This window comes from Armigeres subalbatus, unplaced genomic scaffold (assembly GCF_024139115.2).
Source record: "Armigeres subalbatus isolate Guangzhou_Male unplaced genomic scaffold, GZ_Asu_2 Contig618, whole genome shotgun sequence".
In the NCBI taxonomy this organism is placed as follows: Eukaryota; Metazoa; Arthropoda; class Insecta; order Diptera; family Culicidae; genus Armigeres; species Armigeres subalbatus.
Window position 1 is genome coordinate 22,112 of NW_026943389.1, and position 27,739 is coordinate 49,850.

General features: G+C 41.1%; 1 long non-coding RNA gene across 1 annotated transcript in view; it reads right to left on the bottom strand.

Annotated features, from left to right (window-relative positions):
* The window catches only part of LOC134204479 (uncharacterized), a 48,194-nt gene extending 21,079 nt beyond the window's left edge, over positions 1 to 27,115 (bottom strand). Inside the window, exons 1-2 of the long non-coding RNA XR_009977875.1 lie at positions 26,635 to 27,115; positions 25,154 to 25,228 (exon numbers count right to left, since the gene is read on the bottom strand). This is a non-coding gene — a long non-coding RNA (uncharacterized LOC134204479). The remainder of the gene's footprint in view (positions 1 to 25,153; positions 25,229 to 26,634) is intronic.
* Between the last annotated feature and the right edge of the window lie 624 nt (positions 27,116 to 27,739).

Genomic DNA, 27,739 nt, shown 5'->3' on the forward strand with positions numbered 1-27,739 from the left:
CAACATTGTGCTAGAAGGTTTCATGCGGAGAGCCGGGTGTAACAGCCGGGGTACGATTTTCAACAGATCCAGTCAATTTATTTGCTTCGTGGATGACATGGACATTGTCGGCCGAACATTTGCAAAGGTGGCAGAACTGTACACCCGCCTGAAACGTGAAGCAACAAAAGTTGGGCTGGTGGTGAATGCGCCAAAGACAAAGTACATGCTTGTGGGCGGAACCGAGCGCGACAGGGCTCGCCTGGGAAGCAGTGTTACGATAGACGGGGATACCTTCGAGGTGGTCGTGGAATTCGTCTACCTCGGATCCTTGCTAACGGCTGACAACAACGTTAGTCGTGAAATACGAAGGCGCATCATCTGTGGAAGTCGGACCTACTACGGGCTCCAGAAGAAACTGCGGTCGAAAAAGATTCGCCACCGCACCAAATGTGTCATGTACAAGACGCTTATAAGACCGGTTGTCCTCTACGGACATGAAACATGGACAATGCTCGAGGAGGACTTGCAAGCACTCGGAGTATTCGAGAGACGGGTGCTTAGGACCATCTTTGGCGGTGTGCAAGAAGACGGTGTGTGGCGGCGAAGAATGAACCATGAGCTCGCCCAACTCTACGGCGAACCCAGTATCCAGAAGGTAGCTAAAGCCGGATGGGTACGATGGGCAGGACATGTTGCAAGAATGCCGGACAGCAACCCTGCAAAGATGGTGTTCGCTTCCGATCCGGCAGGTACGAGACGGCGTGGAGCGCAGCGAGCGAGATGGGCAGACCAGGTGCAGAACGACTTGGCGAGCGTGGGGCGTATCCGAGGATGGAGAGATGCGGCCTCGAACCGTGCATTGTGGCGTCAAATTGTTGATTCAGTGTTATCTGTTTAGATGTTAACTAAATTAATGAATGAAATGAAGTAACCGGTGATGAATAGCTTTTTCGAATAGCTTGGATAATCCTGAGAGAAGGCTGGTGAGACGATAACTTTTTGGGGAGGAAGGATCCTTCCCAGGCTTACGGATGAGGATGACTTTCACTGACTTCCAGAACGAGTAGCTGAGCCGGAGACACTGATTAAAGATTAGCGAGAGGTGCTCAAGAACGGGTCACTCATGTGTTTGAGCTCGAGATTCAGTATGCTGTCGAAGCCCGGGGCCTTCATGTTTTTCGACGATTTGATATAGGCCGTCAATTCGCCAGCTCCGGGGTGTAGAGCGGAGCGGAATCCTCCGAGGGTAGAGGATGCTCATCTTGATATCGGCGAAATCCTGGAGGAGGGAGTGGGGGCCATTCGCTGGAGGATGGAGCCGGCGGTGCTGGAGTTTGAACTGACGCAGCTGCTGCTGCCAATCGCTTGTGCAGTTGTAACGGTGGGAGGACTGGAATCGCTCAACGGGGAGCCATGATGGCCAGATAGTTCACCTCGTTGACTACAGGAGCACGATTCTTCTTCGGATGGTTTCTGGTGGAAGCCATCTTCCGGCTTCAGTTTCTGGTTCCGTGCCCGAAGTCGAAGCAGTTGGTGCACTGCGTAACGCCGCGGCGTTACACGGTGCTCTGCAATAGTTTTTTTATTCCTTTATTTATTTGTTAGGCAGTCTGTGTTACTTAACCGCTACTGTGCCGAGATCTACTGTGGTATTCTGCTCTTCAGAATCCACACAGAATCTATTTTTGGATTTCCATTACCATTATTGTTGTCGTTGCCAGTCCATCTCATCGTGAGTCCATTGTGTCCGTTTGTCCACATCGTTATTCAAAGATCGTTGCATTGTTCGGTTGTCATTAATCCGGGTAACGTGGGAGGAATGCCTCCGAGAAGAACAAGTTGTCAGTCGTCATCAGGCAGCCGTGACGGTAAGGCGCGTACCCCAAACGCCACCGTAGGGGCTGCGGATCTGGCGACTGACGAGGGTTTGGTTGAGGGGCTGGGAATCGAACCCATGACCATTCGCTTGTAAGGCGAACCGTAGCCAACTACGCTACGGGACCCCCCAATCTCTGCAATAGTTGTTTGGAGGAGTTACCCACGGTGTCAGGCCATTAGGCCGAAGGCCATTTGACCGAAGGTCATTAGGCCGAATGGTCATTAGGCCGAATGGCCATTAGGCCGAATCAGTAAAAAGAAGCAAAAAGTGAAAATGCGAAGTTCTTTCTTCACCTTACCCCTTCTTCCTTCTCCCTTCTTGCATCTTTCTTGTTCTATCTGTCTTCTTTTTCCTTCTTTTTCTTTCTTCTTCATTTTTTTCTTTTTCGCTGTTCCTTCTTCTTTGTTACTTTCTGCATTCCTCTTCCTTCTTTTTTTCATCATTCTTCTTCTATCTTTGTTCTTCCTTGTTCCCCTTCCTCATCCTTCTTCCTTCTTTCTTTTATCTTCCTTTCCTCACTCTTCTTCTTTCAACTTTCTTCTTCTTTTCTCTTACTTATTTCTTCTTTTTCCCTTCTATAAATACAAATTCTTTCTTTTTCTGTCTTTCTTGTTGCTTTTTACTGTTGCTTTTTTCTTTCTTCTTGTTTCCTTCTTTTTGAAGTAGAACTACGTCTGTCTTTTCTATACACTTTACGATTGCAAAATATCGAAAAACGTCACGGAAATATGATAGACTTTGATCGTTAATATCTCAGCCGTTTCTCGGTGGATTTTCAATTTCCTTGGACCATCTGATCAAGGAAGAGTCAACGCTTCATTCCCGATGTACATTGAAGTCGTTTCTACGCGTTTTATTTTTACACGAATCGTTTTTTATGCAAAAAATTTCGGAATTAACGCGATTTATTTAGACACATTTTGGAATTTATGCGGTTTTTACGTTGTTTTAATTTACGCGGCCCATATCCTCCTTAAGGGCAGCAGGGACTATGTTCAAGGGCTTGACGATCCCTCCCCAGGCCATCTGCGAGTTGTGGCGCCTGCCTAGGATGTGGTGGGGTTTGACAGTGGGCCCTGTTAAACCTCTATAAAAAGCTGCATGTATCCGCAAGTAGGCTCCGCCAAAGCGACCGTGTGCCGCTCAAAGCGCACAAGCCTAAGTCCTGGTGTTAGGTGGGACGCTAAACAGCCCTGACACGACGGCCCTCCGACGAGACAGGAGGTTTGCGCAGGCCCAATAAGCCGCCTTTAAAAACAACTATTACGAACGACATAGAAGATAACACGACTCGATACAATCGGCAACGACCTAGGCGACGAATAAAGGATCACGATTGGAAGCTTGGAACATGGAACTGCAAGTCGCTAGGCTTCGCAGGTTGCGACAGGATAATCTACGATGAATTACATCCCCGCAACTTCGATGTCGTAGCGCTGCAGGAAATCTGCTGGACAGGACAGAAAGTGTGGAAAAGCGGGTATCGAGTGGTTGCCTTCTACCAAAGCTGTGGCACCACCAACGAGCTGGGAACCGGCTTCATAGTGCTGGGAAAGATGCGCCAACGCGTGATTGGGTGCAGCCAATTAACGCAAGGATGTGCAAGCTGAGGATAAAAGGCCGTTTCTTCAACTATAGCATCATCAACGTGCACTGCCCACACGATGGGAGATCCGACGACAAAAAAGAAGCGTTCTATGCGCAGCTGGAGCAGACATACGATGGATGCCCACTGCGGGACGTCAAAATCGTCATCGGTGACATGAACGCTCAGGTAGAAAGGGAGGAAATGTATAGACCGGTCATGGGACCGGATAGTCTGCATACCGTATCGAACGACAACGGCCAACGATGCATAAACTTTGCAGCCTCCCGCGGAATGGTAGTCCGAAGCACTTTCTCCCCCCGCAAGAATATCCACAAGGCCACATGGAAATCACCTAATCAAGTAACGGAAAACCAAATCGACCACGTTCTAATCGACGGTAAATTCTTCTCCGACATCACGAGCGTGCAGTGCGAATATTGAATCAGACCACTACCTCGTTGCAGTATGCATGCGCTCAAATCTCTCGACGGTGATCAACACTCGTCGGAGTCGTCCACCGCGGCTAAACATTGGGCGGCTGCAGAACGGTAGACCCAAGACTACGCGCAGCAGCGAGAAGTGGCACTCCCAACGGAAGAGCAGCTACACAGATAGAAAAAGTTGTTGAAATTTACACGAAAGTAATGCACATAAAGGGAATGCCAAAAAAAGCGTAATTTTAAACGATATTTTCGCTTGGATGTATGCAATTTGTATTGCATTATGCCACTATTTATTCGATTAAGTTGTATAATGCTATACAAATTGCATACATTTGGGGTGCAATTGATGAAAAAGATTCATGTATGCTCAGAATAGCGTAATTTTCCGCGTCTGTATTTTTTACGCGCTGATTAGTTTTCATTATTTTTTTCTGTGTAGGCGCAGCATCTCTTGAAGACGGCTGGAGAGATATTCGATCCGCCATTGGAAGCACCGCAACCGCTGCACTAGGCACGGTGGCTCCGGATCAGAGAAACGACTGGTATGACGGCGAATGTGAGCAGTTAGTTGAGGAGAAGAATGCAGCATGGGCGAGATTGCTGCAACACCGCACGAGGGCGAACGATGCACGATACAAACGGGTGCGGAACAGACAAAGGAGGAAAAAGCGCCAGCAGGAAGATCGAGACCGTGAGGAGACGGAGCAACTGTACCGCGCTAATAACGCACGAAAGTTCTATGAGAAGTTGAACCGTTCACGTAAGGGCCACGTGCCACAGCCCGATATGTGCAAGGACATAAACGGGAACCTTCTTACAAACGAGCGTGATCCAAAGGTGGCGGCAGCACTACGAATAGCACCTGAATGGCGATATGGCAGACAACGGTGGCGGTATGGTAATGAACCTAGGAGCACGCGCGCAGGACATGCGACTTCCGGCTCCGGATCTCCAGGAAATCTAGGAGGATATCTGCCGGATGAAAAACAACAAAGCCCCTGGAGTTGACCAACTACCTGGAGAGCTGTTTAAACACGGTGGAGAAGCACTGGCTGGAGCGCTGCACTGGGTCATTACCAAGGTTTGGAAGGATGAGGTTCTGCCACAGGAGTGGATGGAAGGCGTCGTGTGTCCCATCTACAAAAAGGGCGATAAGCTGGATTGTAGCAACTACCGCGCAATCATATTGCTGAACGCCGCCTACAAGGTACTCTCCCAAATTGTATGCCGCCGACTAACACCAATTGCAAGAGAGTTCGTGGGGCAGTACCAGGCGGGATTTATGGGTGAACGCTCTACCACAGACCAGGTGTTCGCCATACGTCAGGTATTGCAGAAATGCCGCGAATACAACGTGCCCACACATCATCTATTTATCGCCTTCAAAGCCGCATATGATACAATCGATCGGGACCAGCTATGGCAGCTAATGCACGAAAACGGATTTCCGGATAAACTGATACGGATGATCAAGGCGACGATGGATCGGGTGATGTACGTAGTTCGAGTTTCAGGGGCATTCTCGAGTCCCTTCGAAACGCGTAGAGGGTTACGGCAAGGTAATGGTCTTTCGTGTCTGCTATTCAACATCGCTTTGGAGGGAGTAATACGAAGGGCAGAAATTGACACGAGTGGTACGATTTTCACGAAGTTCGTTCAGCTATTTGGTTTCGCCGTAACTTTGAGAGGATGGAGGCAGCCTACATCAGACTGAAAAGCGAAGCTAAACGGATTGGACTAGTCATCAACACGTCGAAGACGAAGTACATGATAGGAAGAGGCTCAAGAGAGGTCAATGTAAGCCACCCACCACGAGTTTCTGTCGGTGGTGACGAAATCGAGGTGGTTGAAGAATTCGTGTACTTGGGCTCACTGGTGACCGCCGATAACGATACCAGCAGAGAAATTCGGAGGCGCATTGTGGCTGGAAATCGTACGTACTTTGGAATAGAGTTCGTCGCCGTACCAAACTGACAATCTACAAAACGCTTATAAGACCGGTAGTTCTCTACGGACACGAGACCTGGACGATGCTCGTGGAGGACCAACGCGCACTGGGAGTTTTTGAAAGGAAAGTGTTGCGTACCATCTATGGTGGGGTGCAGATGGCAGACGGTACGTGGAGGAGGCGAATGAACCACGAGTTGCATCAGCTGTTGGGAGAACCATCCATCGTTCACATCGCGAAAATCGGAAGACTGCGGTGGGCCGGGCACGTAGACAGAATGTCGGACAGTAATCCGGTGAAAATGGTTCTCGACAACGATCCGACGGGAACAAGAAGGCGAGGTGCACAGCGGGCAAGGTGGATCGATCAGGTGGAGGACGATTTGCGGACCCTCCGCAGACTGCGTGGTTGGCGAAGTGCAGCCATGGACCGAGCTGAATGGAGAAGACTTTTATGTGCAGCACAGGCCACTCCGGCCTTAGTCTGATAATAAATAAATAAATAAATAAAATATCCTCCGAATAAAAGCTGACTCCAGTGTGTTACAATATTTATGTATGATTATTTACTACTGAACACTTGCTAACAGTTTAGCAATCGGTTTTGGTGAATCAGTCAAACTCGTAAGTGCATCGCAAGCTTCTTCTTCCATAGCACTACATTCCAACTGGAACTTGGCCTGCTTTTCAACTGAGTAATCTATTAGAATAAGGAAAATAAGTTCAAAAGTATCATTTACCAATGCTTCGAATCGAGATACAATTATCGAATGACTTTTACTCTCTAGCGAGTTTTTAGCAATTGATAATTTGGATATGTGTTCGATTGAGAGTGTTGTGCAGCCTTAATTTTTTTAAATTTTTATTCCCATCATCCTTTTCAAATTTTGTTCTAAAAATTATATACATCACCATGGTTTGTAATGCTCACTCAATCTCAGCAGACAATCACGAAAACAACCAGTACTGCCACATAGTTCAACGCCACCTTTGCGTACAACCCGATTGGGCTGCACCTTTGAGTTTTTCTCCTTCCTTCTCAATTATTCCTTCTTTTTTCCTTTTTCTTTTTTCTTCGTTTTTCCTTCTTCGCTCTTTTCCCCGTTCTACCTTCTTTTTTTCCTTATTCCTCATTCTTCATTCCATCTTCCTTCTTTCTCCTTATTTCTTCTTTCTTCCTTCTTCCTCCTTCTTTCAGCCTTCTTCATTCTTCCTTTTTTCTTCTTCCTCCTTCTTTATTCCTTTCCTCTTTCTTCTTTCTTCCTCTTTCTTCCTTCTGTCTTCTTTCTTGCTCCTCCCTCAGCCTTCTTCCTACTTTCTACTTCCTTCTTCTTTCCTTCTTCCTTCTTCTTTTATTTTTCTTCCTTCTTCCTTCTTCCCTCATCCTTCTCCTTTCTTCCTTTTTCCTTCATGCTTCTTCCTCTTCTTTCTTCCTTCTTCCTTCTTCCTTCTTCCTTCGTCCTTCTTCCTTTTTCCTTCTTCCCTCTTCCTTCTTCCTTTTTCCTTCTTTCTTCCTTCTTCCTTTTTCCAGCTTCCTTCTTCCTTCTCATTTCCTTCTCTCTCACAGAAGTTTCCTCGATCTCTACGAGCTACAGTGTATTTTTGATAGCTATATGATGATCATTTCAAGATAATCAAACACAATTTCAATACTAAGATGCGAGGCAGCCATGAACAATATATTTATTACTGTCAGTCAATATGTATTTATGACAAGATAACTCCAAATACGATTTTAGAACTTCCCGGACCAGGGTTTGCAGAAATCGCTCTCAACAAATAACGAACAACGATAAAAGAGAGGCAAAAACTGTTCCGAATGATAACAAGCCATGATAACAAATTTATCAAACATGTATACAAGTGCGAAAAAACAGAATCGGATAGGCAGCCCCCACAGAAAAATTGTGATTCTCGCTTTGTTATCGCTCCTTTCGTGTTGGTTACTGGACAGCTGTGTAGAACAAGTTGAAATGCATCATCAGAGCCAGTGCTCCCCACATTTGGAGCTTTCTAAAAGAAATTTATCATGGGGTATGACATCCCGAATCAGTTCTCTATCATGACAGCTTGCGAAAAAAGTTGCTCGCGGTATGCTACATATCGTATATGAAAGTATACAGAGATGATAAGTGCGAGACTTGCTTTTTCTCTTTATGATTCAATCCCCGTCCCGGACACATGCGATTTCGTAGGTTGTTTGTAGCTTCTGTACGCAGGTGATTAATAACCATCTTTTATTATCAGCATTCACTAGGATGAAGCTCAAGAAACACCTTTTCTATGACAATTGTCGCAAATCATAATCTGTGGTAAAAGATGGCGCAACTAACAAAACAAACCTTCCAGGCGTAAGTAAATTTACATTTTTTATTGAAAAACAAGATTTTTCCCTTTAGAACCAAAAATAAGTTGTTTTACATAATCATAATATGAACTTTCCTTCGCAAAACACATAGCTTGCGCCATTATAAAATGTTTATGACTCTTGTTATAGAAATGTTCGACCATTTCAAGCCAGGAGCGACCTCGAGTTATTTCCCAGCCACCCTGGGGCAACGTTTTCTGCCAACCAATTAAATCCAACAAGCCAAAATTTACCGCCACTTTCTTCAGTGCCCAATTGGGGTCCAGAGCCCAGTCAGAATTGCACTCCATAATCGCCGCATCTCATTTATCATCATCATCATCGCCACCGCCGCCGCATGTCGGTGCGCCGTCATGATCCCGACATGCTGCTTATACATAGTTATTTGTCTCTGCCAGACACGGGAGGCGGTGCCCTCTGAAACGGCCAAGTTAAACATCATAAAAGCCACCGTTCCGACGACCGCCAACGCACAACGGGAGAGAATTTCGCTTGTGGTGGACATAACATAAGTCCTACTTGATATGCTTTTGTTGCTTTGACCTATCAATGCTTCCTCTCCAGGTGCGCGGTTTTCAGACTACATATTCTTTCTTTTTTCCACTAGACCCTCTCTACGGATCGAATTCTTCACCTCAATGACCATAATAAATATCTGACATTTCGCCCAACGAAATTTCCAGGGTGCAGTCTGTGCTTCTCCGACCCCATCCGTCAGTTATGCATCAATTCCAAACTGCTTGCTCGCTGTCATAAATTCAAATTTGGTTCGTTATCGCTATCGTCGGAGGTTGCGGCGGCCACACTCTTTTCTGATCATGGGAATTGGGTGACTGGAATATGCTTTGCTTTTTTTGCGCACCCTTCTCCCCAGTTGCCGGCTCTCGGTACGGTGGTGGTTGCTAATTCACTTTCTTCTTTTGTGTTCTCCCCTCGCTGTGCTCGATGAAAGGCGCTTATCGGGTGTGAATGGATGGGCGAAGTTGGATGCACTCCGGCCGTATCAGTTCCAGAAGAGGTTTATTACATTGCTTCAGCGTTGCAGTCTCGGTGTGGCTGGAGCTGGAGCAGCAACAGGGCGTGTGGGGTCGCACATGGGAACATCATTTTCCTGGTTTCTTGTGTTGTTTTACTGGGTGGTAATTGTTGGGTAAAATTATGAAAGCTTATGATTGCAGAGGAATTTGCATGAAGGTGGAATACTTTTCAAGATTATTAGAAGCTATTAAATACAGGTTGAGCTTCTTCTACATGAGTTTCAATGTAGGAAAGAAGATACAAAGTCTTCCCAATGCAATACAATAGACGTATTGCCAACAACTTTTGATGTATTATGATGATTCTTTTTTCCTATATTTACCAAGAAACTAAGACACATCGACATGACGGTAAGAAAATGCAAACAACTGCTGCAACTACAACAGTTCATAAATTATCACATGGAAACAAAATTTGTGAAAATTCTGAAGCATTTCCCGAGGAAATTGCGAACAATTTTCAGATGAAATTCCAAAATTTCTATTCTATAGAAATTTGAGAGAATTTTTTTTGAAATTCCGAAAAATTTCTGTGGAAATTCGAAAGATTTTTTTGAAGAAACTTAGAAAAAATCCAAAAAGCATGAATTCCAGGATTCGGAAGACTACCGGTAGAGTTATATTTGCCCATCAAATCTCGACTTTTCTTCTTAGAAGTCACTCGGTTACTGATTACTCACTCGGTTACTCATATGTTACCTAGAACATGAATAGCGCACAGTGCTTTCATCATCAGGGCACCCCCCAAGCTACTTTACTGTACCCTAAAAACTATTAAACTCATTCAACTTGGAAGAAATTTAGTCAAGCAATTGATCGACGTAGGGAACATGACGAAGAAGAGAACGATCTGATATTTTAGCGACTGCTCACACTAGAAAGAACTAAAACGAAAGTACTCGATCTTCTTTACTATTAGTATCCAGGGTTCGGATTTCTCACTTACTCACACGATTTCAGACAGATTTCTTTATCATCTACTTTATCCGCAGAACTTACAGCTTGAGCTTGAGCTTGATTGACTGCCCGTAGTTGCTACTCCATTATAACCAGATCAGCTGTTGCACAGAGAACCAACTGATGTTCAATGTACAAGTACTGGTGATCTCACTTGTTAGGTCACTCTAGCGCCTGCCACGTCAGAATGCAAGTCAGTATAGGGAAGGGGAAGGAAATGATGATGCAATCACTCGCCCACTGCAAGCCGAATATTCCGCTGCACTTGCCACGAGTTCAAGCGGTTTTTTTTTTGAATTTTTGGGTGAGGTTGATGACGGGCAAAGGTTCGTCTTGGTTAACGAGTTTACCTAGCTAATGTGATAGGAGATAGCAAGTGATGGAATTCTAATCAGATATAGGAAACGAGCTTTTTTTTCCGTTCAATTCTAATTCTAGCAGTTACAACTAGAATAGTCAATTTAAAGAGGTATAGGATAGAAATGGAAAAAGGTGTGGAAGTCCATTTCCTGTTCTAGCGATTGCAGAAACATAAGAAAACATAAGAAAGATACAAAGTAGGAGGAGGAATGGGACGAGCCTGGAATTGAACCCATGACCTCCTGCGTATGAGGCAGAAGCGATAGCCATATGACTACCAAGCTCGTTACTTTATACGGAGAACTTACAGGGCGATAAACTCTGAAACCAGCGAAGGTGCAATTTTTTTGTGAATCTATACCATTTCGTCCAATGGCATTTAGTCGAATGACATTTAGTCGAGAATGAATTTTTAATGCACTAGATACGTAGGACATTTGGTCGAATGACGTTTGATAGAAAGCGGATTTTCGAATTAATAATCTAGGTACATTTAGCTTAAGGTGAAGGTGGGTTGAGTACCAAAACAAATCTTTGAAAGTATTGATACAATAAAAATTGTCATATACTGTAGTAGTATTGGTGTCGTATTTATAAAAAAAAACAATAACAAAATATTAGTAGGGTGGTTCAAAAAACGACCCAGCTCCAACACGCTCACTCGATTCCGTCCCATGCTCCGAGTGTCCTCCAAAAACAAAATCGCTGTATGAAAACTAGTATGGGAAACTAAACCTTTCATTACACTGGCTACAGCGCCTCCCCTCCAAATGCTGGCGAAAAGAGAACCCACATAGCTGACAGCAACATTCCAGAGACTTCCCTGAACTAAAATCGCACCGCCTGCAGTAAGATCCATTGATTACGTAACACAAAAAAAATGCATTTTATACCCCGCTCACCCCCATGTCACACTTTCTGTATGAAGTATCCTGGTGCAGATATCACAGACAAATTCTGACTATTTTGTTGAATTACACGTTTCACTGATGCTTTCTGAGAAGCCTGATTATCATGCTAAAGACTCGCAACCTTGTCTATGGAATCAAAGATCTTGAATATTTCATCCGATCATATGGTCTCCCCCCTCGCCAGCACCCAATGACGGAGTGCCACAATCAGAATAATGTAAAAGTCAACCTCGCCATGTCAACTGTCATACAAACCTGAAACGACCTGTGCACGGTAAGCCCCTATTCAAACCAGCCCAAACCATTAAAAAAACCCTGATTAATCCACTTAGCGGTGATGGTGCCTTTATCGTGCATTATAAAAATAGTATTTTGGCCATAACTTCCGAGCCCATAGTCCGATCTGGCCAATTTTCAAAAGGAAACAATGAAAAATTAGTGACATTTTTTTGGGTGGGTGCGCACAGACACACACACAGACATCACCTCAATTCGTCGAGCTGAGTCAATCGTATATAGCACTATGGGTTTCCGGGCCTTCTATAAAAAGTTTGTTTTTGGAGCGATCATAGAGCCTTTACGTATACTTAGTATACGAGAAAGGCAAAACACCTTAATAAAGATTAAAAAAAATGCCCAAACCATCGGACGACACCCAAAACATGAAACATTATCGACTGAGCTTGGCGGAGCAACATCATTTTTGAACCACCCTAGTTATTAGTTTGCTGCTATCGGTGTCGCCGGTGTTTACATTCGCTCCGCGATCAGTTTTTAATCGTTTTTTTCGGGCAAAAATAGCAGTTTTTATAAAGTTTTCGGTTCAAACAAGTGATTGATTTCAAAAAGTGATGTTTAATTTGCATTCCATCAACATTTCGGGCTGCTCATGTGCGGAGAAGTGAGTAAAAACATGATTTTTCCAATGCCCTTTAAGAAGAAGTGAAGTGCAGTTATAGCCCCACCAAATCGCGAACAGTTATTAAATTGGCACGAAACTGCTGATTTATGTTATAATTCGAGCCGAAATACATAGGACTCTTTGGAGAAACATGTTCATTATGACGGGAAGTGAATAAAAATTCTCTGAACAGGTTAGTAATTTGAATATTAAACTTTTGTTCGATGCTGTTCGATGCATTAGAATGTTGATGGGAGAGGAATGCGGGAGGTGTGGGGTTGACCCGTGGAAGGTCCGGTGCCATATTGACGGCCAGCGTAGTACTCTTCCAACTATGTCCTTAAAGACGTTCCGTGGAATGGATATTTGCAATCAGAGTATTGTCCTACACTCAGTGCAAAAAATTATGCTCTTTGATTTTTCTACATCTGAACGAGTTTATAATCTTACCCAAGTAACCAATAAGCACTCAAATTGTCTAAACCGGCCATATAGTGCTACTTCAATGCTTATAAGTTTTTGAATAGTCGTATATTGGCCTTATATGGCGATTTGGCGAATTGGAGTGCCCATTGTGCTTTTTGGTTACTTGGGTAGCTAAGTAAGTGCAACGAATCGAGGGATATTTTATTTTTTTAAATGTCATGTCAAACTGCCAAAAATGCACGTCAAAGCCACAGGAGCGCTTGCGCTGAAAATACACTAGAATGTATTTTCAGCGTGCACGCTTCTAAGGCTCTGGCGTGCAATTTTTTTGACAATTTGACATGACATTTAGAAAATTAAAATATCCCTCTATTCGTTGCATTTACTTAGTTAAGATGATAAAATTGTTTAGATGCAGTAAAATCAAAACACTGTTTGAAAGAAAGGAAATTTAGTCAATAACAGGTGTTTCTAAAAGTCCACATAATTATGTCCAATTATGCTCCAATATTGTCCAAAGAATGATGGATTCATAAAAAGAACAAATAGGGAAAATCGCCAAATGTTGAACGGCTTATTTTTCGCCTGGGTCATTGAACGCCCGGAAGAAATACACGTGTGTTCAACAACAGGCGAAAAAATAGCCGTTGAACATTTTGCGATTTCCCCTAATACAAACATGGTGAATATTCCGAGAATATTTACGATTGGATATTCACTTTGGCGATCTCCTCTAGCCGACTACGACGAATCTATCCCAAGCAGCACAAGTCGAGCGAATCTGGTTGCAGCAGCCTTATTGTGACTGAATCTGGTTACATATAAGCTATTTACTGTAATACACTGCCGCTAACCGCAAGTCAGAAAATTTAATTCTTAGCATTTTTGCTAAAATAATATTCATTTTATCTCATACAGGTAATGTTTTATGACAAAATTACTAAATTTAGATAGGGTGGTCCCGAAAAAACAATTTTCAGCTTCTACTTTTTTCAATTCAATTTTTTTTAACCTGTCGTAGCATCGCTTCACGGTCTTTGGATTGCGCGTCTTTTGGTTATATAATATGGTTGCTAGCTTCATTTTCAAGCATGTTATGAGCGTTTTTTCACGAAAAATGTCATTTTTCTGAGCTTTATACTGCAGTTAGTAGCAAATATTAGCAAACAAATCAATCGTCTTCTGAAACTATACATTCTGGCCAATGAAATCCATGACATCTCATTTGTCCATCTTTGTTCACTTTTGTTTGATGATCGTATTAGTTTTTGTATGAAAATTCCGCAATTCCATGTAAAACACAGGTGATAACTACCGGATTTTCGCAATAACTGGAATAAGTGGAATAAACCCAAAAATAAATAACATGTTTTAAAATGAAGCTAGCAATTATATTATATAACCAAAAGATGCGCAAACCAAAGACCGTGAAGCGATGCTTCAACAGTATAAAAAAAAAATTAAAAAAAGTAGAAGCTAAAAATTGTTTTTTCGGGACCACCCTACCTAAATTTAGTAATTTTATCATAAAACATTACCTGTGTGAGATAAAATTAATATTATTTTAATAAAAATGCTTAGAATTAAATTTTCTACAAGTTTGTAGAACAGTTCGACCCCCTAATTTATAAGATTTAAAAATACATTTTACAAAATTTGTCACAAAAGGGCCACCCTAATGACAACTTACACCAAAAATAGATCTTTTCTTGTATAGATAATTTCGTCTGAAGACGTGAAAACTCTAGCACTGATGGTTTTCGAGTTATCGAAATATGTTGTGATTTTTAACGAATCCGACCATTGTGCGCCGTCGCCACCTCGGACCGGCGCTAACCTCTATACTGCCGTTCTACGCATTATCCCATGTACCTACTTAGGAAATCTCAGCAAACATGGGACAAATATTCGTATGACGGCAGTCTAGGACAATTGTGATTTAAATAGGTATTTGCTCAGAACCACAGGATACCACTTGGTACAAGAACGCTGCCTACTAGAACAATATCGTGCATGCGACAATGAGTGGAACCGGTTTCACGGATTTTACGAAAACGGCCATATCTCAGGTTTTTGTTGTCCGATCTGTGACATCAATATATCAGTCAACTAAGGAAGAGCTCTAGTTTATGTAAAAAATATAAAAAGAGTCAACATTTCACCCAATAAATACAATTTACATTTCATACATTTACATACATTTCACCCCTAAATACAAGCGCTCAAAAAATAGCATTTTTCACATGCCCTCAAAAATTCCGGATTACTCCGGTGGCCGGCGGTCTGAACATGGATTTGAAACAGTTTCAAAAAACTTGATTAATTTTCCTGTCGAACACTGTAAGAACAAAAGAAATCGGTTGATTTTTCACAGAGTTATGGTCATTTGAATTTCGATAAAATTTTGCCATTCTGTCCAACCCCTGTATATGCGTAACTTGTGTGCTGCTTGGGATACCACCTGGTCAAAAGAAATTTAGTCGAATGATGTTTCGTCATTAGACATGACATCGAATGGACATTAGGTGATACGACCATTTGGTCGAATTTAAATTTTCGGCCAATATTCAACGAATTATGGTTGGAAGACAATTTTATACTGAACTAATTATTGTATAAATATTGAGTGATTGTCTCGACTTTCCTGGGCATAAAAGTATCATCGTGTTAGCCTCATGATATACGAATACAAAAATGGTAACTTGGCTTAGAAACCTCGCAGTTAATAACTGTGGAAGTGCTTAATGAACACTAAGCTGCGAGGCGGCTCTGTCCCAGTGTGGGGATGTAATGCCAATAAGAAGAAGAAGAAGAAATATTGAGTGAAAGAATGAGTATCAATGAAAAGAATAAGAAAACCGTTTTCATTCGACCTTTCGACGAAATGTCATTTGACCAAATGTCATTCGACATAACATTGATATCATTGGTTTTTGACCATGTGCCGAAAAATAGAATAGAAGGTATCTCACCATATTTTGCTACCTCTGTAGGTTTTCAGCTTTTCCATAATCCACCAGGGTCTCCAGAAGTTTCTGTTAGCTCAGGTGAAAAATCCTCGCTGACTTCCGTATTCGTTTCTTCCGCTGCTGATTGAACTTCCTTACGTCCACTGAATACCTCCAATCAGTTCATCTATGTATCTTGTGGATTATTTATTCAAATTTAACTCAAAATCTATTGACGAATTATTCATTGTTACCCATTAAACATTTTTCATTCGACTAAATGTCATTTCGACTAAATGTTGACTTGATGCCCTGATGCTCTGGACAAAATTTCAGCCAAATCGGTAAACGTTTGGGTCGTGCTAAACTTATTGGAAGTTTATATGGAAACATGTATGCAGAAACATCGAAAACCCGTGATTAGCAGTTGGACGGCATAATTGACGATGCAGAACTATGATACTCATTCAGTTCTAAATAATTAAATACAAACCGAAAACCGAAACCGCGAGAAGATTAAAGTTTATCTGGCCAAAATATTGGCATTTACTGGAGTGTTCTACCGTGCATCGCATATCTGTGCCATCTTCGCTGGGTTTCCTGTTCATTCATTCATTCATTTATTTTGTTTACATCTAAACAGATAACACTGAATCAACAATTTGACGCCACAATACACGGTTCGAGGCCGCATCTCTTCATCTTCGAATGCGCCCCACGCTCGCCATGTCGTTTTGTACCTCGCTGCGCTCCACGACGTCTCGTACCTGCCGGATCGGGAGCGAACACCATCTTTGCAGGGTTGCAGTCTGGCATTCTTGCAACTTGCCCTGCCCATCGTACCCTTCCGGCTTTAGTTATCTTCTGGATACTGGTATAGCTGGGCGAGCTCGTGGTTCATTCTTCGCCGCCACACACCGTCTACTTGCACACCACCAAAGATGGTCCTAAGCACCCGTCTCTCGAATACTCCGAGTGCTTGCACTATTCATATGGGACAAATATGATTCACGGCAGCATCGGCCATTGTGCAGCCGATATCTGTAAACGCTTTTACCTTGGTTATCAAGGACCCACAGACAGCCTTCTTCGTAAAAGTCAGATATCCGGCTATGTTGAATAAAGCGATATCTGATGCGTTGGTAGTCGCACCAGTACATGCTACGGAACAGAATATTTTATTTACATCATTCCGTGGGAAACCTTTTGATTACGGCAACCGTGCCAAACTGGAGGGGTAGAAGTCGTGGTTATCAGAACTACAGAAGCTTTGATGGTGACTATGGTCATAACTCTAACAGGAATTGGAAATGGAAATCGAAATACTTTTAGTAATAGAAGTTACCACAGTCATAGCAATAACAACTTCAACAACCGAGGTTTTCGAAATCGACAAAATTCCAGATTTCGCGAAAATGATGAGAATGGGTCACTGTTTCAACTACTTATAATGCTTGTAGAATAGATTTAATGTATCTGTGGGTAAGAAGACTAAAATATAAGAGACCATTTTGAACGATTTTGCTATACGACCTCCAGTCGGTGAGTAGAAGCATGAGTACTAGAACGCTAGTGGCGCTGTAGTCATTAAAAGTATTTTGCCAAAATATGCTTTACGAATGTTAACGAGTCGTACTCATCTTAATCTTTAACAGAAAAATGGAAAACATGTATGTTGTAAAATGGCGCATACGCCACTTTTTCAGATTACGGCAGTCTACTGATCGGTGTGAGCGATGACCTCAAGACCAACATTTGAAAAGGGCGTAACAGCCAAAATTTATTTCTTCTGATTCTTCGTCTACATACAAAACTATATATGTGGACAAAAGTCAAAAAGTCAATTGTCAACTGTTCACATATTATATTATCGTTTTATATTATATCTAGTTATAAAGCACGTAATCTGAACAGACTATTTGCATCATTATTACCATCCTCACCTTTTGGAAAACCAAGAATGTTTAAACGAAAAAAACATGAATATTTATCACATTTTATGCAAAAGACCCTCGTTTAATAGCATCAGTGTTGCATGTGAAATACATTTTTAAACAAACAACATCTCATTCAAATTTTCTTCTGGGCCTTCGGATGAAAGAGTGGAAAATTTGAGTTAATTTATTTGACGATAATTCGAAGTTCGGGCAAACTAGCTAAAAAAAACCCTATGCATGGTTACGCATTAGGAGCTATTATTAAATAGAAGTGGATTAAACCGGAATTTAACCGGACGCTAGTAATACAATTCTCATCAATTTAGTTTCAGCAACTCCAATGTTACTGGATTTGATCGCATATGAGTCACAGTAACTGCTAAACCGGTGATTGTTAAATTTTCTTACAATTCGGTATAGGAACAATTTTGCAAGCTTTTCTGACAGTATTTGTTTGTGAGCTTACATTGTTTGTATAAAAATCTAGCAATTTCGCATATACTCGCTTACACCGAATTATGTCTAATGCGGTCTACACACGATTCCGTCAACCGAACTACCGAATATGACCTTTTTGCAAATTACGGTGGCTGTTTATACTTAATGGAAAAGAACACGAAATCGATAAATTCGACAACGAATTGTGTGCGCAATAACTAAAATCGATAGAAGATGTCACTATTTCAACAGTACTTCAACGTTTTAAACATGTCCACAGAAATTAAATACAACAAGAGTGATGAATAAAAACAATTGGAAAAATCAAAATAAATAAAAGCAATTGGAAGGGGCTTACTGAATTATAGCCTTTTGGTACATTTAGTGTACGAGAAAGGTAAAAAATCAAGCCCATAGTGCGATCGGGCCGATTTTTAATAGGAAACAATAAGACAGGATTCTACGTCGAATGCAATTTGTCGCAAGCAAATCGGTTAAGGAGTGAGCTTTTTGCATGCGTTTTGCGTAAATAAAAACATTTTGTCAATAACTTCTGAGTCCATAGTGCAGTCGAGCCGATTTTAAATAGAAACAACGGGACAGGATTTCCTGTCTAATGGAACTTGTCGCGAGCAAATCGGTTAATGATAAGTGCCCGACAAAATGAGTGAGTTTTTTTTTGCGCACCCGGCAATCCGGCCGCGTACAGGCCTATATGCCTGTTAGACACGCTGGGGAAGCTCCTTGAAACAATCATCCACAATAGGCTGACGAAATGTACAGTGGGAGAACGCGGATTGCCGAATATGCAGTTTGGATTTCGTAAAGCAGTATCGACGGTGGATGCAATTCGAATAGTGCTCGTGATGAGAAGGCGTCCAAGCAGAAAGACGAGGAGATCGGTACTGTGTAGTGGTCACGATAGACGTGAAGAACGCGTTCAACAGCGCCAGTTTTCAAGCCATCGCGGCGGCGCTGCACGGAATGCGGGCCCCCTAACTGTGTAGCTCACAATATCCTGAAAAGTTATTTTTAGGGTAGAGTTCTGATGTACGACACGAACGAAGAACATAAATAAATCCGGCGGATGGAGATTGTAGTCGGAGTCCATGCGATTGCTTTAAAGCGATCACTGAAGCACTTGGGAGAGATGATCGACGATCGGCTAAATTTCAGCAGCCACGTTGACTACGCCTGTGAAAAGTCGGCAAAGGCAATAAACGCAATAGTGAGGATCATGCCAAACGTAGGCGGACCAAGAAGCAGTACGAGGCGTCTGCAAGCTGGTGTCTCGTCATCGATACTCGGGTTCCTGATTGGGGCAATGTACTGCAAACCAAGTAGAACCGGGAAAAGCTGAAAAGTGTTGTCCGGTTGATGACCATTCGAGTCGCGAGCGCATATAGTACGTATCGTCGGAGGCAATATGCGTTATTGCTGGGATGCTACTCATCTGCATCACCCTGGAAGGAGACATCGAGTGTTATCGGCGAAGAGACACCAGAAACGTAAAGAAGGAGGTTAAAATCCGTTCGATGGCAAGATGAGACAGTACGGAGAATGGGAGGAGGACCCACCGGCTCATCCCAAACCTGTCGGTGTGGATGAACAGAAAGCATGGTGAAGTAAACTCTCACCTGACGCAGTTTCTGTCATGTCATGGTTGCTTCTGGAAGTACTTACTAATTTACCGTTATGTCCAGAGTGTGAGAATGTTGACGAGACTCCAGAACACATGGTATTCGATTGTTCAAGGTTTGCGGAAGTACATTGAGCAATGCCTGCCATACGGACGGACAATATCACATAGAGAATGTGTCACGAAGAAGGCAGCGTGACCACCTCTGCAACCGAGCGATTCCAAGCAACAGCATCAAAATTTAAGAAAATTTTTAATTCATGATTTTCTATTGAGTTGAAACTTTGCACAGTTTTTCAATTTCATCTAAATCGTCATTTTTCGATATCAAATCTTCATATTGAGTCACGACTAACTTTTCAAAAGGGTGTATGTGAAAATGGTTCAAAAATATTTAAAAAGCTGCACAGCAAAAACGGAATGTTCGATTGTTATGATTTTTTCAGCAAAGTTAGACAACTAAATGGTGATTCTTAAGAAAATGTGCACAGTAAAAAAAAAAAATTTTGCCTTTAAAAATATCATTTTTGTCACAAAAACTCAAATATCTCAAAACCCTATCTTTTTTCGAACGGTCCATTATATTAGCTATCTACCATAAAAATTTGGTGATGGTAAACTAATAAACAAAAAAGTTATGACATTTCAAACATTTCACAATTTTCACATATAGTAAACAAACAAAAATTTCCGTGTATTTTTTTTCGCAGTTTGATGCTGATTTTATTGTTAAGGGCCTTGCGTGAGTTAAACAAGTTGTTTGTATGATATTCCATATTTATGTATTCATCGATATTATGTATATTATATGTATAAATATTATATGAATAAATAAATAAAAATGAATTAATATTATCCTAAGAATTAAATTAAATGTGGCAGTTACACAATGTTGTTATAGAAACTCTAAGAGTTTTGGGTTTGAATTTTGGTATGGGTTATGATATCATGAAAACAGTTTATTAATACTTATTTTTATTTATTTTTATTCAAATTTTTAAAATATCGAACACTTTTGAATTATTATCAGCACAGTTTGAGTATAGTTTGCTTTAATTTTATTTTCCGACAATGGAATGAAACAGTGAAATTTTTGGGTTCCTTGGATCGTTTTCGCGTTATTAAATTGCTCGCTGAGCTCTGAAGCCTTTATTTCGTACTCTTCAGTAGTAGTAAAACAAAATGATAATTTGGTTAAATCTTTTTCTTTTCTACATCATCTTTTTTTACTGATACATAATCTTTTTGACCAGGCATAGCTCGACTTACTTCATCATCTTCAAAATATTGAACTACTATTTCTTTTGTCTCATCTGTTAATGCAGTACTAGACCTAGTATTTTTGGTTGAAAGACAGTTATTCTTCAATTGTTTTGCCTCTTTTACTGTATTTCTATTGGTTTTGAACTCATCAATGGCATCCTGAATAGACCACGAACTTGGCAGCATCGACAAAATCAATAATTTTTCTTTCCCTGTCGTGGCTGCATTCGAGAACCTTTCCTTCATATTTATAATTACCTCATCGTAGTCTGTATTTTCCACATCATCAGGTCCTAATTTGAAGAGGTTTCTTCGTACAGCTTCGTTTATTTCACGGTATTTTTTCTCCGGGTAATAAACGTAGTCCATCTTACTATATTTAATCGGAGTCACTTTTATCCCAGCTATGCCCTCGTTAAAGCGTTCGATGTTGACCTTTTGGATACACTCATCTTCCGATTGATTTGTTGAAACAGATTTCGCTGATGGTACGGTGGTTAATACTTCTGGTAATTCCTCAGTTGTTGTCGATACATCTGGCAATTCCTCAGTTGCTGTCGTTTTCGAACTTCCTGCGCTCTGCTCAACCGATGATATACAGATTGCTCTTTTGTCAACGTTTAGACGGCAGGACGTGCAAATGCGTAAATTTGTATTCAATGTGGACATTGGAGCATAACCAGTCGCTTTCAGTTTATCTATGGTGCTTTCGGTGAGATTTCGTAACTCTTTTGAACACTTTTTCCATCAAACGGCCTACAACAGTTGAGAAAGCGGCTACTCATGTTGTTCGTAATATTTCAATAAACAAAATCACTTTTAAGTTTTACTGACTAGTTTGGTGTCATTTGCTTGACTGAAGAAAAAAATACTATAAGATCTTTAACAACCTTAGTAGTAGTAATTTTTTGCTTTTTCGTGAGCATTGTCATGGTATGTACCTATCATGCATTTGTTGTTGTTGAAGATACCCGTTTCCTCCGATCATAAAGTCTATTCTCTAAGAGGTATATTTTTGCAGGTAAACTATAGACGTACACGTGTATATAAATCTTTGATTTTGCAGCTTTTGTCTTAAAAATAACATTTCTGATATGTTTCTATCAACGTTATTATCAACAGGTTTCAACACTATTAAAAGAATTTTTCGCCAGTCACGTGCAATGAAAATTATGACACTATCAATACTTTTGATCACAACACTGGATCGTGTCTAAGTTTGTTATAGATGCTATGAATAATTAAATCAAAATATCATGAAAACAACTTGTTTAAATCACGTCCCTTAACAATAAAATCTGCATCAAACTGCAATTCTCGAAATAACTTACACAGAAAAAAATTTTTTTTATTGCTAAATGTGAAAATTGTGAAATGTTTGAAATGTCATAACTTTTTTGTTTATTAGTTTACCATCACCAAATTTTTATGGTAGATAGCTAATATAATGGACCGTTTTCCCTAAAAAAATTACGTTCGAAAAAAGATAGGGTTTTGAGATATTTGAGTTTTTGTGACAAAAATGATATTTTTAAAGGCAAAAAAAATTTTTTTACTGTGCACATTTTCTTAAGATTCACCATTTAGTTGTCTAACTTTGCTGAAAAAATCATAACAATCGAACATTCCGTTTTTGCTGTGCAGCTTTTTAAATATTTTTGAACCATTTTCACATACACCCTTTTGAAAAGTTAGTCGTGACTCAATATGAAGATTTGATATCGAAAAATGACGATTTAGATGAAATTGAAAAACTGTGCAGAGTTTCAAATATTTTCGAAATGGTCGCTCAGGATCGACTGACATGCCCCCGTGGAATGCCTCAACCCGAAGACGAAGTAGGCGCAATGCATGAAAGCGTCCCCTGCGATAGCCGCCGGTAGTTGGGGCACCATCAGTGCGGAAGTTTCCTTCACCGGAACTGGTGGACCACCCTCGACGCCGCCGCCGGGGGGAGTCAGGAGGATTCGAGTTAGGAAGTTTGTGGCACGACCGCCGTGGATCAGTCAGCCAGTCGACGAATTAGCATAAGCCAGGGGCCGGAATTTAAGAAGAAGTGCATGAACCTTTCGGGTTTTTTCTTTATTCTAATCCAAGTAGGTAAAATTTCTCTAAGTCAGCCAACTTAGCAGCTACAGATTTTTTAGCAAAATTAATTGGAAAAAGCTGCCTTAAGGTCACTCCTGACAGAATCCAAGTTTCAAACTGCTCGCTTTTTCGGGGGCACACCACTCGATACGGAGGTGGTGGACAACTATCATTTTTGTTGATTCAGCTTTACTGCGTCGCAGCATGCGTGAAAAAATAAAAATGACAGTTGTGCGTTGCTTCCGTATCGAGTGGTGTGCCCCCGAAAACGCGAGCACTTTGAAACTTGGATTCTGTCAGGAGTGACCTTAAACTTTTGAAAACACTGGATGTTAGTATTCCGCAAAATAAAAAAAAGTTTTCCATGTAATGAGCCACCTATTCTTCGATAGCACCATAATGATGGTCTTACTATTCCAAACAACTTTGTGAAACAACTTTTTGTTTTCCAAAAACCAGAGGCCAAGAGCTTAAAGCCTCTTGCATTGCTTTCTCGTTAATGCGCACCAAAATTTATTTCGAAGTTTCATATTACATTATTTTAAAAGAAAAAAAAATATTTTGAAATTGCAAAATATCCTGAGAAAATACAAAATAATTTCCTGAGAAATTTTTGAAGAATTTCCCGAGGAATTTGTGGAAATTTCGTTTTATTTTGAAATCCATGAAAATTTTCCGGGAAAATCAGAAGAGTTTTCTGGCTCGAATAACTACCCGCGGAAATTCGGAAGAACTTCCTGTCGAAATTTGGAATAATTTCCCATGGAATTAATGATAATATTTTACTTCTACTTCAATTTCCGAAGCCATTATTGAAAACATTTTCGTTGCCTGAAATTGGTTGCAATGCATCAAATGTCCAAGTGCATAAAATTAAATTGAATAAGCATGAAAAATAGGATGATTAAAGACCGTATCCAACTCAAAGTATGCCATTACTCATCTGGCCAATAATGTGTGCACCACCAGTCAGTGCAGTGTGACAGATTTTCTATAGACTTCGAGTATGGCAGGACGGTTGAATTATCCTGAGTTTCCGCTAAAATAATAATAATCAAATGCGGAATGCTTCACGCTTCTCATGGAACCAAATGAATTGCGAAGGTTACTGAAGCGAAACGACTATTATATTATGGATCTGGCAAGGTGATGTACTGCACATGCTCTGCGATACTGATTGTCTGGTCGCATTATGCTGAGGGAATATAGGTTGGTTGTGGACCCCACAAGGAATCTTTTGGCGACTTAGGTGGGATGCAGTACAAGACTTCATTGCAAAATAAAGCTGGAAACAGGCAATGGCTAAACATTACATAAGGTAACAAAAACGGAAGAACTTTTTTTTAAACTCTACTTTTGTGAATTTTGATACAGGGATCACTTCTTCTCTTCACTTCACTCGAGCTGTATTCAATGATAAGAATCTTATCTAACTAGTTTGATGAGAACCAGTTCGCGCACTTGCGTGAGAACAAAAGTAGCACAAACAGGACTTCAAAATACAACCGCAACAGTAAAGCCTTCAGACGCTTAAGATGACGTCGAATCATTAACTATACATATTCTAAATTTCAAATACAAATATCAATTAATATAAATATGTTCATGGTATCCAACAATTCAGATGAATAATTTCTACGTGGGATCATCGGTGCGCGACAATGATCAATTTGTAACACTCGATCATTCACAAGCCGTTTTCGAAGCTATTTGCCATCGACGCCGAGCGTGTTGTGACTACGTGACGGTATGAATCGCAATCATGCATGTTTGTCGCTAGTGTGTCGGAACTAGTGACACCTGCTGTAGCATTAATCGATTTGTTCCTTTCCACACGCAATCACACGTGGTGTGTGAGTTAATAGAGAGACTGGTGCTGGCGAATATCAACGTATGGCGATGACATCTTGATGGGCAGCGAAGGCACCGCCACCCAAGTCGGATGTATCGCTTTTAATTGTGGACTTGCGTGTAAATTGGCATTCGTGATCTTCTCCTGTAGCGGAAAGAAAGCGTGAAGAATGGGACGGAGAAAACTCACCTGTAATATGCCAATTAGTAACGTTGTATAGAAAAACCTTGTCAACCGCATCGTTCAATCTTGGTGTTGCCGAATCTGAAACATGAGAGAGAAGTTGAAATTATTTCATATTTAAATGGTCCATTGAGATAAAACTGAAAAATTATGGGACAAAAGTTGAAAACGATGTCATTTGCCAGTCATAAAAGCATTAGTAGAGCAAGGAAGAGCATTTTGGCAGCAATCCAGCAGCAATTTCCGTCTCAATAGTCTGCATTGCAACCGAATTATTTAGTTTTAGTGCTTGGCCAGTAACTAGAGGTTTTATTCATGGACAGACACTTCTGTCAATTAATAAAGCAAATCGCCATGTGTTTTGAATACGGATTACAATTTTGTAAATGGAAATAAGGGTGCTACTCAAATTGTGTTTTTTTATGGTCGATACAATGGCAGATGTCCCTTGCTATTAATCAGTTATCACAAAGCTCGATCTGATCAGACGTCAATCGATGTGATCACTATTGATTATCGGAAAGTTCGATAAGTATTTTATTGTAGAAGGGATTTAAAGCTGGTTCTCAGAACCAAGCCCCCATCTAAAACCATGGATCCCGTAACACTGGGTAGATCAGTGTGTTACGGTGTAAGATCTACCAAACAGAGCCCTGGCTTAATCCAATTTATGAGTTAGCGCAATAAGTTGTGGTAATTAAGGATTCATTGTATTTAGTCCTCGCTACCAACAGCAGTCTTTGAAGAAAACATTAACTTTACCCAGCATATAGTTGAAAGACTTAATACGTACTAACTCTTCATTAACTGATGAACAATGGTAGTGAGAGGAACACACGGAAATTCTTGTTACTGAACAAATTCTCTAGATTGTAATGGTCTTGTAGATAGAGCTAAATCCCGGGTTTTGTGCGTTTTACTGGTGATATTCTAGAAGCAAGACAAGGATGTGGCTAGGGCTCCGATGCATGGCCAAACAGTATTACTGTTTTGTTTTCTCAAGAAAGGATTGATTTCCTATTGATAAGAGGCGCACCATCAATGAGATTGCTCTCTGTCATAATGTCATAATTGTCATAATGCTCTTGAGAAAACAAAACAAGAACTGTATCGAAACCGATACTGCATTGCTTCTCAATAGTAATGGAGTAATTCGACATGCACTTATACACTAAGAATACGGGTAACGCTACAATATATCTGGTCGCAGTGGCACACCCGAACAGGAAAACAAAAACCATGGATTCGCTGAGGAAACGGAACTTCTTCATCGACATCACTGGCATTCGCAAGTTAAGGGACGAAAGTATCTTCAACTTCATCGCAAAAAAAACCTGAATTTTAAAACCAGTGGATGTAGCTGCTATCCAGATTGATCGAATCAAAGGCAAAGTATTTGTGGAGCTACGGACGCAGGAAGCTACACATGAGGTTATAGTGGAACAATACGACAACAAATACGTGCCAACAGCAATGGAACTACTCACCGTATCCGGCTGTACGTCGAGGACGGAGGTACGGACGTAAAACTGCATCATTTGCCGCCTAAGATGCCCGAAGAGTGGATTGTAGAATATCTCTCATACTACGGAGAGATCATCAGCATCAAGCACGAAATGTGTCGTTCGCAATTCTTCTCCCAAACACCTAGCAAGGTGCATATCGTACGCATCAAAGGATACAGTAGCCACTGCACTTAAACTAATCAAATTCAACATGTAGGCACTGTAACCAGGAAGTCCATTTCGGTACCAGCTGTGGAGAAAACCGATCGAAACTATCTAAGCAAAACAAAAGCTCATCACTCTATTCCAGAGCACTTGCTGGTTCATCGCCAGATATATGTAAGCGAAACCGGAGTTGACAAAAACGCGCCGCTAGAAACACACTCACTGACACAACAAAATCACTTCAAACGTCCAGCTTCAGTACTCGATACAGAAACCCGGGAGAAAGCAGTGAATACCATAACCACGGAGACCGAGTGTACGACTGAAGAACCTGTAAAGCAAATCGCCAAAATCGACAAGGAGTAGCGTAGTGAGTGACCGACCGCTTATCACACCAACGAACAGCAGATCCAGTTCTCTTACTAGAGGATCGGAGAAGCATTCGATGGAGATTTCGGACGAGTTACTAGACAACATGAGAGCACGACGATCATCAACGACCAAACAAGACGACAAGTAACTCAACGGACTATGGGTGACTTAAATACTATGCCAAATTATACTTATACTTTTGCAACAATGAATCTTAACGGCATAAGTAACACAAACAAAATTAACGCACTGAGAGCTTTCGTCTACACACTAAAATTAGATATTATAGCGTTCCAAGAGGTAGTGGGAGAATGTATAAATATTCCTGGATATCAAATGATAATGAATATCAATGAAACACAGCGTGACACAGCGATAGGAATGCGTAATAGTATTGATGTTAGATGAGTAGATCGTAGCTTGGATTCAATGGTTATATGCATAGAATTGGGAAATGACGAACATTTGGTGAAGGTGGTGAACATTTACCGCGCAACAGAATCGCGCGAGAGATACTCGGTACGCGGTGGAACGTTATCGACGGAAGCGG